This window comes from Eptesicus fuscus, chromosome 14 (assembly GCF_027574615.1).
Source record: "Eptesicus fuscus isolate TK198812 chromosome 14, DD_ASM_mEF_20220401, whole genome shotgun sequence".
NCBI classification, from domain to species: Eukaryota; Metazoa; Chordata; class Mammalia; order Chiroptera; family Vespertilionidae; genus Eptesicus; species Eptesicus fuscus.
Genome location: NC_072486.1, coordinates 50,023,519 through 50,038,830, shown reverse-complemented (window position 1 = coordinate 50,038,830; position 15,312 = coordinate 50,023,519). Strand labels below are relative to the sequence as shown.

At 36.7% G+C, this 15,312-nt stretch overlaps 1 pseudogene; it reads right to left on the bottom strand.

Moving 5' to 3' along the window:
* Positions 1-14,483: 14,483 nt before the first annotated feature.
* On the bottom strand, positions 14,484-14,633 carry LOC114227226 (small nucleolar RNA SNORA48; annotated as a pseudogene).
* Positions 14,634-15,312: the final 679 nt, after the last annotated feature.

Below are 15,312 nucleotides of genomic sequence, written 5' to 3'. Positions count from 1 at the left end.
CATATAATTTCTTCTACCTCTTCAAAGATTTAGTTGTAATGGATTAAGGATTTCTAACACTGTTATATAATGATAATTTTCAAATTATTAATATAATGATACCTGCCACCAAATGGTTTAAATGCATCCCTTTTCACTTTTTATCACTAAAGATATTAAAAGAAATCCAATAAAACATAGCAAGCTTCTAAGAATGTTCACCCATTTAACTTCCAAATTGCCCATCCTTCTAAAGAAAACTCAAGACTTAAATCAAGTAGTTATTTTTTACCCATTTTTTTTCTTACTGCACTCAAAACTGTATCCTTTCTAAATCGTCTTAGTGTTCCTTAAACACTACTTGAGACTAAATCCCCAGCCATCTTATGCACCTAGGCCACAAGCATGTGACCTAGATCACCAACAAAAGGCAGAATGAGAGGTACTTAAATGCCATTCAATCATAAGCTATTCAAAAAGGTAGGCAACTGTGAAATCAAGTATTGAGAAGTTGGCAGCATAAAAATATAAGACTGGGGGCAGAGGGAGCTGAAGTCTCTGTGGTAGCCAAGACTGCCTGAGTCCTGAAGTGGTCTTGTGGTGATATAAGGTCAAGGTCCTTACCAGTTCTTCCTGCAAACCTGATTCTTTGGCCCACCTGGATGCTCTATGAGCTTTATCCTTTCATTCTCCTCCCACCCACCCCCCTCCTTAAACCATGCAGAATGGGTTTCTGTTCAAACCCAAACATATTTCGAATTCTAGTATTGTTTTTCAGCCATGGCTAGTTAGCATCAACTGGGGTTTTGGCAAGTGTGGGGGTGGGTTGGGAGGGTGGACTCTTAACAATATCAATGTCTGAGACTCATTCACATGAATCAGAATTTCTGTGGAAGGGAAATGCATTCCTATGGTATAAAAGCTCTCCAGGTGAACCCAAGATATATCCAGAGCTGGGAAAGACTGTTCCAATGATTGCACATAAAGAATGTCAGAGATACGTTAGCAAAAACAAAAGCAGGGTGAGTGCTAGGTAGACATCCAATGTTTACAAAACAAACAAACAAACAAACAAAAAACAATTACACCCTACCTGGAAAACCAGTAAAGAGACCACCATAACTTTGTTCATAATAAAGCTCTCCCTAAATATGAAAATCTATGTGATTCCTCTTATTTTTAGGCTCTGGATAGTTATTCTAATTCTTAACTTCTTCAATACATTTTTTAAAAAGTGATGTAAAAGGCAATTAGATTAAGTGAAATTAGTCTTGAGACAGTTATACTATATAATAAAGCCTAATATACTACGTGTCCAGTTGACCAGTCGGCCATTCAACCAATCAAAGCATAATATGCTAATGATATGCTAAGGCTGCTCAACCTCTTGCTATGATGTGCACTGACCACCAGGGGGTAGACACTCCAACTGGTAAGTTAGCTTGCTGCTAAGGTCTGGCCGATTGGGACTGAGTGAGATGGGCCAGACACACCCTGGAACCCTCCCACAGTCTCTTCCTGGCTGGCCAACCTCCCTAGCCCTGTTTGTACACTAGTGAGGTCCCTCGGCCTGTTCTACACCCTCTCACAATCCAGGACCCCTTGGGGTATGTCACAGAGCCAGTTTCGGCCAAATCCCACAGACCAGGCTGAGGGACCCCACTGGTGCATGAATTCATGCACTGGTCTCTAGTTTAATACAATTAACATAGAGGGCTACAGTTCACTCCAATTATACAGGGAAGAAGGCTTAGGCCATCAATCTCTAAGATACCTCCTAAACTTATTTTGCATTTAATGCTTACAAAGGAATTTGGTAATTTTGCTTGTTTTGATTTGTTTGCCTTTTAACCACATCAGAAAAGAACCAAGAACTTAGAGGACAGAGAAGGATGCTGCTAGAATCTGGCACACTGACCACACTGAGAAGTTGTGGCTGATATACTGATGAAGGTATAAGAGACAGGAACACAATTCAAACATATGAAAGAACACAACCTGAGCTTATTTCATTGTAGTATCCCACATGTTCCAATATTCTTGAGGGAAGATTGTTTTACAAAATAAAATAGTTTTAATCATCAAAAAACATATGTTATTTTTAGCATCTTTACTAAGAAGAGGGAACCTGCATCTTGTTTAAGAAGAAAGTGCTATAAAATGGTTTAATTTTGATATTTCCCACATAAATCTCCATTTCTGCAAAATTCAGTTTGTAATCCATCTAACATCTATTAATGCTCAATAAGTAAGGCCCTATTGTATTTTCTAGAAATATCACATAACTGTGAAATTATACATACATATGATCAATACCATTTTCATCACAATTTAAAAACACAATGCAAACATGTTTATTGTTTTAATAAAACTTGGTCCAAACATAATTTATACAATAAGTATCTTAAAGCATTGAAAGTAAGTTAAAATTCTTTTTATAAATATATTAAAATTATTTTTAATTTGTTGATACATTACTAGCTTGATTTTACATACATGAAAATACTTCCAGTTTAAGTTGATTATAGAAAATAAGTTCTATTTGAAAAACATTTTAAAGTGTAAAATATCTAAAATGCTTTTTATATTTCATTGCAATCTTTAACATTGTTTATTACAGCATAGAACTACAGAATAAAATGCCCCCAGATCAAAAACTTATGCCAATGTGTTTAACCTCTACATGGCTAGAGATAAATAAAAATGGTTTCAAATATTTTAAGGCTTGTGTTAAGTTTTGCTGAGATTAAAATAAGATCAGGAACTAATGGATTCTTCTGGGGAGAAAGATTTAAATTTTAAAAGATTGGAAAACTCTACTGTGTGAATGGTGCAAAGGTTTGGTTAATATCATTTTTTGAGTTATAACAAATAAGGACTTTGGCCTCTTATTTTTAAACTAGAGGCCTGGTGCACAAAATTTGTGCATGGGTGGGGGAGGTCCCCTCAGCGCAGCCTGCACCCTCTCCAACCCGGGACCCCTCGGGGGATGTCCGACTGCTGGGGATCGGGCTTAAACCGGCAGTCAGACACCCCTCTCACAATCCTGGACCACTGGCTCCTAATCGCTCACCTGCCTGCCTGCCTGCCTGGTCGCCCCTAACTGCCCCACCTGCCAGCCTGATCATCCCTCACTGCTTCTGTGTGCTGGCCTGATAGCCCCTAACTGGCTCCCCACCGGCCACCCCCAACTGCGCCCCCCTGCCGGCCTGGTCACCCCTCATGGCCCCCCCGCTGGCCTGGTCACTCCACACAGCCTGCTTGTTTAGTTGTTTGGTTGTCCCTCACTAACTCCCCTGCTGGCCTGGTCGTAGGCAGCCATCTTGTGAGGGTGACAGTCAATTTGCATATTACCTCTTTATTATATAGGATGATTATTTGTGTTAAAAATCAACTATCACTGAAAGTTTGAGAGCTAAAATCCCTTCCCTACATCTTCCTAATATAATTTATAGATAAATCTTTGATCAATGTTAAATTATTTTGCCAAAATATGGTTTCATGTGATACCAAGTAGTTTATTGTGTTTACAATTATTTTCTTCTATAACTTTTAACCAAGGAGTAAATAATTTAATTATATTTTTATACATAAATTTCTATCAACTTATTGTTTAAACTAGCCATACACCTATCATCAGTGTTTTTAGTCTTATTTCATTATTTTTCTTTCCACTTTCCAAAGACTTTTTATCAGTCATTGCCTCAGTTTTGATGGCTCTTTCTAGCAAATCTTGAGTCTGACTCTAATAGGACTGATTATTGATAATGCTTTCCTGAGTCAAATTTCCTTCTCTCTAGAGTCCAGATCCTCCTTTTCCTCAGATATCTTTCTTGTTTTGGCTCCATGAATATTCTAAACTAAGATATATAGGAGATAATATTCTGATTTTGTTTATCTAAAGCTATGTCTTTATTTGGCTATCATCTGACTATTTAGAAATGTAAATTAAATTATTTTTGTTAAAAATTCAAAGGCAGTCCTGGCCAGTGTGGCTTGGTTGGAGTGTTGTCTCATACACCAAAGGATGGCGGGTTCAATTTCCACTCCAGACACATACCAGGTTGTGGGTTTGATCCCTGGTCAGGAAGCATGCTGGAGGCAACCCATTGATGTTTCTCTCTCACATCATTGTCTCTCTGTGTCTCCCTCTCTCTAAAAATCAATAAAATAAAAATTTCAAAGACATTTTCCACTGCTCTCTAGCATTCAAAATATATTGATTAGTGCTTATTTATTTGCAATTTGTTTTCTGCAAAATTTTACTAGGTATGTCTTTTGTTCACATTCTAACACATCATAAGGATTTGTTTGAGTCTGAGTTATCTTCATTTATTGTCTGATATTTTCTAATATGGATACCCACGGAAAAAGGAAATGAAATTCAGAAACCATCAGAAATTTGGAGGCAAGGAGAAAAAGGTGTTGGTAAAGTAAGACAAATAATTTGAGCATGCTTATTAGGGATAGTGCTCAAAATACCTCAGGGATAGATCTCAAGAAAGAACCTTGTATTCTGGAAGGGTGATTTGAAAAAAATAGTTCAAAAATCCTAGAAGAAAACATAGGCAGTAGACTCTTAGACAACTCTTATAGAAATACTTTTGCCAATATATCTCCTTGGGCAAAGGAATCAAAAGAAAAAATAACAAATGGGGCTACATCAAAATAAAAAGCTCCTGCACAGCAAAGGAAATCATCAACAAAATGAAAAGGGAACCCACTGTATGGGAGAACATATTTGCCAATGATACATCTGATAAAGGGTTAATTTTAAAAATATATAAAGAACTCATACAACTTAACAAAAGCAATTTAAAAATGGTCAAAGAACTTGAATAAACACTTCTCCAAAGAGGACATATGGATGGCCAATAAATATATGAAAAAATGCTCAATGTCACTATCAGAGAGATGCAAATGAAAACTACAATGGGTTATCACCTCACATCTGTCAGAATGGCTATGATCAATAAATCATCAAACAACTGCTGGTGAGGTTGTGGAGAAAAGGGAACTCTAGTGCACTGTTAGTAGGAATGCAGGTAAGTGCAGCTACTTTGAAAAACAGTATGAAGTTTCTCAGAATATTAAAAATGTAACTAACTGCCTTTTGATACAGCGATCTAACTTTTGGGAATATTTCCTAAGAATCCTGAAACACCAATCAGAAAGAATTATATGCACCTCTGTGTTCATAGCATCATTATTTACAATAGCTAAGATCTGGAAACAGCCAAGTGCCCATGATAGATGAGTAGATAAAAAATCCTGTGGTACATTTACGCAATGAAATACTAGGTGGCTATAAAAAGAAGGAACTCTTTACCTTTTGCAACAGTGTGGATAGACATGGAGATTATTATGCTAAGAAAACTATTCTAGACACAGAAAGACTAGTATCACAGGGAAAGTGGGTCAATGGCCTCACCAAAGCCAGTCTCTGACACCTCATTTCACTTATATGTGGAATATAATGAACAAAATAAACAGGAACAAAATGGAACCAGAGGCGTGAATACATGGAATAGACTGACAGAGTTTAGAGGAAATGGGGAGAGGGAGACTGGATGAAAAAGGTAAAGAGAGTAGCCAAAGAGCATACATACTTAGCCCATGGACACAGACAATAGAAATTTGTTGTGGTGAAGGCCAGGGAAGGAGTGGTGGAGGCTGAATGGAGGTTGGCAAAGGGGGAGAAAATGAAGGACATCCGTAATAGTGTCAACAATAACTTTTTTTAAAAAAAGTCACAGACATAAAATTATAAAGCCAAATCATACAGTAACTTGTGACTGGTGAGCATTCATATAATTATATACTTGTTAGTATTGAGAATGTCTAATATGACCATCAGTCATTAGAATAGAATATTCTCTGTCATTATTTTAAATGACAGTGGCATTGAAATCACTCAACCAACCATCTTATTATTATGTTTTGTTTTCCCTTGACAATTGAACAACATTTAAAGGAAACAAAATAACATTTTTCTGGGTTGATGTACACTTGCAAATTACAGAGAAAATAATTTATGAAAGTCTAAACTCTTTAAAGGACTATGTCATCATCACATCTGTGTCCTTTAGATGAACTTTTTGTCTGGTCTCTAGAAGGTGGATATATAGTATCTGTGTATACCCAAATGATAACACAAACTAACAAAAATGTGTTCTAGGCAAACATCTTATATCGAGTTGTATATTTCACATCTCTTTTTAGAGTTGAAGAAAGGTTACATGTCAATCACAGAGGAGATACCTTCATAGATGAGATGTAACTGGGATTTAACTCAGACATAGCTTTATAAATAAAAATCAGTAAATATTATATTACTGAATATTCTTTAACTATAAAATATTTGAATAGTAGAATGGTATTTCTAAGAACAAACTTAATACACAATTTTAAAAAAATTATATTCAGTATAAAATTTATCTTGCAGCACATATTAAACCAATATTAAAGATATCGCTGGTGAAAGAACTTTCACTAAAAACTATCAAAAACCAGTATTTCTCTCTAAAATTAAATACTGAATTCTCTCCTATTGAACTGATAGAATTTTAAAGTAAATTAGTTTAACAGCTTCATATTCATATATGATACATTTATTTCCCAAATCTAGTGAATAAAATCCAGTGGTGCACACAACTGACACAAATTGAAATTTACTAAAAAGACATTTTGATAATAATATGGAAGAGTACAAGAATACTCACATAGTGTTCCATTAAAAATGAAGGAAATAAAATTTTTTATTATCCATCCTTCAATATAGACATCAATATTTCAACAACTATGAATTCCATTCCTACTATTTTATAGTCAATTTGAGCTATAGGGAGTCTCCCATAAATCACAGAGAAAGACAGTAACAGTCCTAAGGCTAGAATTGTTTCTACTCTATTGATTAAATACTGTATTTCTCCAATTTGCTCACTGGACAATGCCAGCTTTAACATGACTAAATAATTGTCAATAAAGGAATAAAGCCAACATTATAGATAGTTAATAGACAGAAACACAAGAAGAAGATACGCAGAGAAATCTATAAAGTATAAATGAGAGTGCAAACATTTCATTGAAAGTGAACTTATTCTTCCCCACCAAACATTTTGGAGTGCTATTTTAAAAAATCTTAGTGATGGAGTTTTTTTTCAAACCTAGATTTTTCTAATATGTTTTTTTAAGTAGTTTGATTTTTATTTTCTTTTCCAACACATTCCTTTGGTTCATGACTGCAATTGTGAAAATCTACACATTTATAATATTTATTATTTTTTTACTTAAAATTCATAAAAAAATTATAATATAAATAATAAGATTCAATCTATTTTTAAAGCATACCATTAAGTCTTTAATAGATATTTCATTTTAGCATTTTGATCATTGCAATATCTGTCATTAAACAAAATAAAGAATAATTGCTGGAATCAACCCAGATCATTTAGGACATAATCATCATTCTTATTAGCTCTTTGCAATATTTTAAAATATTCTATTCATATTTCATATCAATTAAATTTTTAAAACCTTTAAACTATGCTAGACATGGTCCATTTGATTATTTCATTAGACATTATCTAGTGTTACAATTATGAAACATTATCAATGTCATTATCCACTTTTTACTTTCCTTCTATACCCAATATCATATATATTTTAACTGCTTTCACACAACACTATCAACAATATCCAAATTCAATTTCTTTTCCACTTTAAGGTTTTTGTCTAATTTCATAAAACAAAAAAGTCCTATCTTCATGCAAGTGGCATCTAAGAATTTTATTAAAACCACTGAGAAATTGTTATTCTTGGACCCCTATGTGCTATATATCTCCAACCCCCAAATTAAAAAAAAAAATGCAGTCATGTTTAATTGACACCTATGAAAGGCAAAGTCTTGTTTCTAAAATGGTAGTCATCTGAAGTTGTTATAATATGCTTCACTATTAATAGGTATTATTGGAAAACAATGCTTTGAAACTTTATCCTAAAATGTGATTGTTAATATCTGGTATGAAAAAAAAACACAGTAAAAATATTGCTCATTTTGGAATAGAAAGATTGTGTTTTTAATAGTGAATTGATTATTCAGCATTAAAGGCATACAACTAAAGAGCCTTTAGTATACTAATCTGCCTTGTGAATTTCCAAGATGGAGCCATATAATGTGAAAAATTTTCCAAATTTTAAAACTCATAACAGAGTTTTATGCGTTCCTGTTTACATTTACATAGATATAGATAGATCAAGATATAAATATAGGTATAGGCATTTAGGGGCCTAATGTTCAAAGAACTACACTTAGAAAACCAAACCTGAACAACTTAAAATAGAGATTTTGACTTGATTCAGTGAACTTCATTCATAGATAAGCTTTCAAGAATCCATAATCTTTAATATTTTGACATTACCATGCAATTTTTGTTCTTTTATTTTCTTGCGTATTCGACACAGCACTATGGCTATAAATTATCAGTGTACATAAAATGTACACATAACATCACAGGAAGAGAATGGGTGATGTATGCAGAATTTCTTTGAGAATTCCACTTTGTCAAAGAATACTCTTTTTTTTCTTTAAACTTTCTCTATGAGAAGACATAGCATAATCTCACTCTTATTTCTTTAACTGAAATAAGGCACTTATAATCAGTTGGAATTAATGAATCTGCCTCAAATATTTTAAAAAAGTAATGATTGACATATGATTTTTGACTGGAGGGGTTAATAAATGGAGACAAAATACTTTTCCCCTTTGGCTCAGTCTCAGGATCTTGTCTCAAGGTCATGGCTGCGTTTGTCCCTACCACCATGGCAGTCTAGGATTCTGGAATTTCAGATCACAGGAAACTTCCTTCTAATAGAGAAGTAGAAGAATTCCAGGTAACATCTGAAAGTTGTCTAGCAAGGAACAATTAAACTTGTTTTGATTAATAACTTTCTACTAGTATCTTGAAATTTCCACTTATTGCAAATAAAAAAATATTCAGTATAGAGACACCTTTATTATTTGCAAATTCTAAAATCCCTAACATTGTGTGCACAGTAAGAGGGAAATGATGTTCATTCAACAGATAATCAGAGTCTCAAAGACTCAGGAACAGTGGGTTAGTCTCAGGGAAACTGTCTTAAGAATGAACATACTATATAGTGCTAAGAAATAACAGTAGTTGGTCAAGTCAATCAGTTGATGTTGGTTCAGCTGAGCTGTGAAAGAGAAAGCTGAGCTGTCAGGTGTCGGAGTAGTCGATTAAAGCAACAGCCAAAAATGGAAGCGTTAAGCCTTTAATCACTTAACTGCTAGGATATAAGCAAGGGTCTAAAATCAAGAAGGTGGCGAAGTCCCTGTTCCATTTCCTCTACAGGGCATACTGGGCATAGGTCAGGTGGATCTACACAGATAGGAGGGACTCTCAAACAAAAGACTCCAGCAGTTTTATGGAATCTGGGATTGGGGGTGGGGTGGGGTGTCTTTAAAGTTTCCCCTCCTTCCTTCAGAGAGAGGCATCTGAAGAAGACCTCTGCCCAAGGCCTCAGAAAAAGACACCAACAAATGAAGTCTCAGGGCTAGGAATGCAGTTATGTGAGAAATTACGACCCACCAAGGAGTTCTGAGTCTTGACTGCATCTCCCTCCATGGCACTTCCTCCCTGAGGCCTTCCAGGGAAAGCCTTTGTAATTGTCTGTGATCAAGCCTGAAATACCACCCAGAGGTTTTCAACTGGCTCCCCAGGTGATGGATGCTCAGACACCCCAAACCTACCATTATTTGTATGTATATAAAAGTTTCATGGCTTATCTTAAAAATATGGTGGGAAATTACTAAATTTCAAAGTCTATTTTAATTTTTAGGATGTATAATTTTTTAATTTCATTTCATTTCTCAATATATTTGTCTATATGTTACAAAGAATAAAAGAGATAATTATGATTACCTATTATATTAAATGTTTCAAGCAAAATATGGGCTATAATAAGGTTACTTTTTTTTTTATATAACAACTGTGAGATATAAATCACATGGTGTACAATTCACCCATTTAAAGTATACAAGTTAATTTTTTTTAGTATGTTCAGAGGATTGGGCAAACATCACCACAATCAACTTTAGAATAATTTAATCACACCACTGATCTTTCTCTCTGTATAGTATTGCCTATTGTGTATATTTTAAATAAATAGACTCATGCAATATGTGATATCATATCATCCGTTTCTAGTGTAGTATTTCAAGGTTCATATATATTGTACCAGGTATCAATGTTGCACCACTGTTTCAGAGATGGGGTGCAGAAAAGTGGCCTCAGAGTGGCAGCTTCTGGGCTCCTTGGTTTGTCTATCCTGGATTGTAACATCTACCCTATGAGTGAGCTAGCCCAAGGCAATCAGGGCCCCAATATTCTTGGCCTGACATCACTCCAGTATGGGGGTTGAGTACAGGTAGGAATCCTCAGACCTCTCAGTGGCACTCACTTGATATTTAGCCTCTATGCCATGGAACTGGGGAAAAGAGATAAAAAATGTTGGCCACCACACACCCCTCAGGCTGATACCATAGCCCTTAGTGGGAAGTTTTGGGGAGAGGGTTCCCAGTCTTCTTGGCCACACTCACTCACTTCTTTTATGCTGAGATGGGCAGGGTGGGGAGAAGTGGCCTGGCTCAAGTGCCATAGTCTCACTGTCCTTAGAGAGAGAGAGTAGATTTTCTTTGTTGACTGTTTTGTCACTTGCTATATATACTTTAGACAAATTCCCCAGAACTTAAATAGCTGATTTTAAAAATATATTTCACTAGGCCATCGCCAGTTTGGCTCAGTGGATAGAGCATTGGCCTGTGGACCAAAGAGTCCTGGGTTTGATTCTGGTGAGGGCCACGCTCCTTTCCGCCAGGGCTCTGATTGGGGTGTGTGTAAGAAGCAACCAATTGATGCGTGTCTCTCACATTGATGTTTCTCTCTGTCTTTCCCTCTCTGAAAAATATCCTTGAGTGAGGATTTAAAAAATATATACATATATATGTTTCACCAGTTATGGCTGTTTACTGGGGAGAGGGTCCTTGAAGATCTCATATCACCATTCTGGAAACTGTCCTTAAGTTCATATTTTTAACCACTGAAAAAAATGTTGCTCACTGTATTTTTTATGTTATCCAAAATTGATCATCATCTGGGCACACTAAAATAATTTAGTGAGTGCTTTTTCATAGGCGCTTCATTTGATTAATGCCTGCCTTATTGTTATTTCTCTCATACTGACTTACAATCGCACAAAACACAATCAATTGCTTTATGTCAGAAAAAAACAAAAGTAAAACCAGTCCAATCTTTGGAATTTATAACAATTACATGTATGCCAGTCTCAAAGGGTAATCATAATAACAGCCATAGTGACAAAAACACTCAAATCCATCATCCTATGTTCAAAAAACCCATTCCTTTGGATTATTAGCATATATCTTTCCTATAGGTTTTTTTTCCCTTTAATGAAAATACAATACAAACACATATAGGATTTTATAGTCCATACTAAAAAACAGCAATTCATAATGAATTGGCTTTATTAGAAAATCAACAAGTATCTATTAGTGTCTGTCATGTACTCAAAACGTGCTCTAGGAAATAACATGGGGATTATTAAGTATAAATCTACTTTTAGGGATATAACCTAATTGCAGAGAAAATACTAATGTGTGTTTCAGAAAAAAAAATGTTGCCATTGATTTCTATTGTTTTTCAGTTTTTCCTTTCAAATCAACTGTCTGAAACCTCTGACCACAGGTTTCTCATTTTCAAAAAAAGAGATTGCTTCCTGCTTTAACTGGGGCTTCTCTGAAGCAAAGTTCAAGACTAGGCCACCTGTGTACATAGCCATAGAGATAACAGAAAGGGGAGAGAAATGAAAAAAAAATAGGACTACATTATAGAGTTCACTTCTGTGGGCAACTGAGACTTTACCCTGCCTATGACCTTCTTAGAATGGTCCACCTACCATTAAATAGAATTTATCTGTGGTTGCCAGCCTCCTCTCAGAATATCATGCTACTCTTTGTATAAGTCAAAGGGATCACCTTGAGTTTCTGTATTTTATCTTTCTCACCACAGATAATTACAAACTCTTCCCTATTCTCAAATATCTCTTTCTCTTTTCTTGTCAGTTAGTTATTTTTTAAATGTAACTAATCTATATATCAATTTAATCAAATTTTCCTTAGGGAAACTCCCTAACTCAAGATGTCAGATCCATATTAAAGTCAGTTTTTATAGCACTAGACACTCATTTTAACAGAAAATATCCAGTTGTGATTATACATTTATTTATATGATTATTATTAATATATTCCCACTCCATTAAACTATTAGATACAAAGGGCATTGTCATATTTTTGTTTGTGTCCACCTCTGTATCCTAGACACATATTTCAGTGCCTATCACATAGTAATAACTCAGTAAATATTGGAGAATGAAAAGGAAACATCCTATCTAATAAAAGAGTAATATGCAAATTGACCATCACTCCAACACAAGATGGTTGACCCTAGGTGGTCATAAATGGCCACCCCCATATGGACACAAGATGGCCACCACAAGATGGCCAGCAGGAGAGGGCAGTTGGGAGGGACCAGGCCTACAAGGGAGGGCAGTTGTGGGCGATAAGGCCAGCAGGGGAGGGCAGTTGGGAGGGACCAGGCCTGCAAGGGAGGGCAGTTGGGGGCGATCAAGCCTGCAGGGGAGGGCAGTTTGGGGTGACCAGGTCAGCAGAGGAGGGAAGTTGTGGGCGACTGGGCCTGCAGGGAAGGGCAGTTGGGAGGGACCCAGGCTTGCTGGAGAGGGCAGTTGGGGGTGACCAGGCCAGCAGGGGAGGGCAGTTAGGGGCACACAGGATGGCAGGGGAGCAGTTAGGCATCAATCAGGCTGGCAGGTGAGTGGTTAGGTGGTGATCAGGCTGGCAGGCAGAAGCAGTTAGGGGCAATCAGTAAGGCAGGCAGGTGAGCAGTTGGGAGCCAGCAGTCCTGGATTGTGAGAGGGATGTCCCATATTGGAGAGGGTGCAGGCTGGGCTGAGGGACACACACTCCTGTGCACAAATTTCATGCACTGGGCCTCTAGTAAAACTATAAAAGCTTGTAAGTATAAATAAATTAAAATTATAAGGAATTTTGATATGCAAACAAATGAAAGAAAATCATTTCATGTTTGGGATTAATAGAATAGCAAATATAAAAATTCAGAAATGAATATGCCATATATAAAAACATATGAGGTGATAAAACCTGGAAGTAAAGATACATCCTATATAATAAAGAAGTAATATGCAAATTGACCATCACTCCAACACACAAGATGGCTGCCCCCATGTGGACACAAGATGGCCACCACAAGATGGCTGGCAGGGGAGGGAAGTTGTGGGAACCAGGCCTGCAGGGGAGGGCTGTTGGGGGGAAACAGGCCTGCAGGGGAAGGCAGTTGGGGGGGACCAGCCTGCAGGGGAGGGCAGTTAGGGGCAATTGGGCTGGCAGGGAAGCAGTTAGGCATTGACCAGGCTGGCAGGGGAGTGTTTAGGGGTGATCAGGCTGGCAGGCAAAAGCAGTTAGTGGCAATCAGGCAGGCAGGCAGGTGAGTGGTTGGGAGCCAGCAGTTCTGGATTGTGAGAGGGATGTCTGACTGCCAGTGTAGGCCTGATCCTAGGATATCCCTCAAGGGGTCCCAGATTGGAGAGGGTGCAGGCTGGGCTGAGGGACGCTCCCCCACCACGGTGCAAAAATTTTATGCACCGGGCCTCTAGTATTGATACAATATAAAATTGAATACGTACAAACAAATTATTTAAAAACCACCTCTAAAGCCTGGAAATTCTTAGAATATCTAGCTCTATAAGTGAGAACTGCTCAAGGATTCTGATCAAGAGAGAGGAATAATTAAAGTAGCATGAATTAGGATGTAAAGATAGTAAAAGGAAAGCCAGCTACCAGGGTCTTGAGTTAATGTACATATATGTTTGTGGATGGTCAGGCTGGGGATATAAACAGCAGAGAGAATCAAGGGGTATTTCAAATAAATTTTTCCACATTGGAGGTAGAAAATGAAAGATAAGGAAAATAAAGGTAAATTAAATATGATTTCAAGAATGTTTACTCTGGGAGAAAAATTAAAATTGCTAATTTTAAGAGTCCTTCAAGTGAAAGAAAACTTTGAAGAGAAAAGCAGGAAAAGAAAAAAAAAATGTTGTTACAAAACAGATTGAAAGGGGCTGAAAGAAAATGAATATGCAACATGCCCAGAATTCCCTGTGAGTTCATATCTGTACGAATAGCAGGAAACTGAAATCTGAGCATTCCATCACCTCATGTGAATGGACACAGGTAGACTGACAACAGTCACAAGGTCTCTATAGCTCCCCTTTTCACTAGGGCACATTGGCCTTCCCTTGGCCCACCTTGACTAGCCCAGTGACTCCTTTTGACTAATTGAATGAGATAAAACTGTGCAATTTCCCCCGCAGGTGTCCAGGGCATGAACCAGGCATGACATAGATTAAAAGCCAAGCTGGGATAAACACGAAGTTACTTTGTCCCTGGCTGATATGAGATATTTATACACTTCTTTTTTTAAAATTTTTTTTATTTTTTTTTTTTTAGAGAGAGAGCAAGGGAGAGGGAAAGAGAGAGAAACATAAATAGAAGAGAGAAACATGGATGAGAGAGAAACAATTTTTAAGTCTTGGTTTTAAGAGATTTGTGATCGGCACCATTACTAAGACTAATATTGCCATATTGTAGCTCAGCCAACAGCCAGCACCCACTGACACCCTAGTGAAAGTGGCCATCACAAACCACACAGCTCCAGTGAATCAGCTAGATGTCTAGATGACTAGAACTCTATGAGTGAAACAATGTCAGACCAGCCAGAGAACAGACCATCACAAGCAAAAATTAGAATAGTTTTGTAATAAGGCACTACATTTTGGTGTAATTATTATACAGCAATTGAAAACTAATTACATATCCCCCAAAATGAGTGACACTTAAAAACCAAAAACATGTGTCATGGGCTTTGGGTCCAAGGGGTCAGAGGCTACGAAAGTGGCCATCAAAAAAACCTGGTGGAGGTTGAAAATCTGGAAGAAAATCAAACTCTTGGTTGAGTTGATTGTTTACTCACTTTTGCCTATTTTTCAGAGGCATCACAAAAATTCTCTGTTAATAATCAGATAAAATGGCATTCATTTTAAGGGGTTTCAAAAGAGATTGAACTTTATTTTTCAACTGGCATTGTACCCTATGTCTTCTAGGGAAAGTGAAAAAAAAAAAAAAAGGAGGAATGTGCA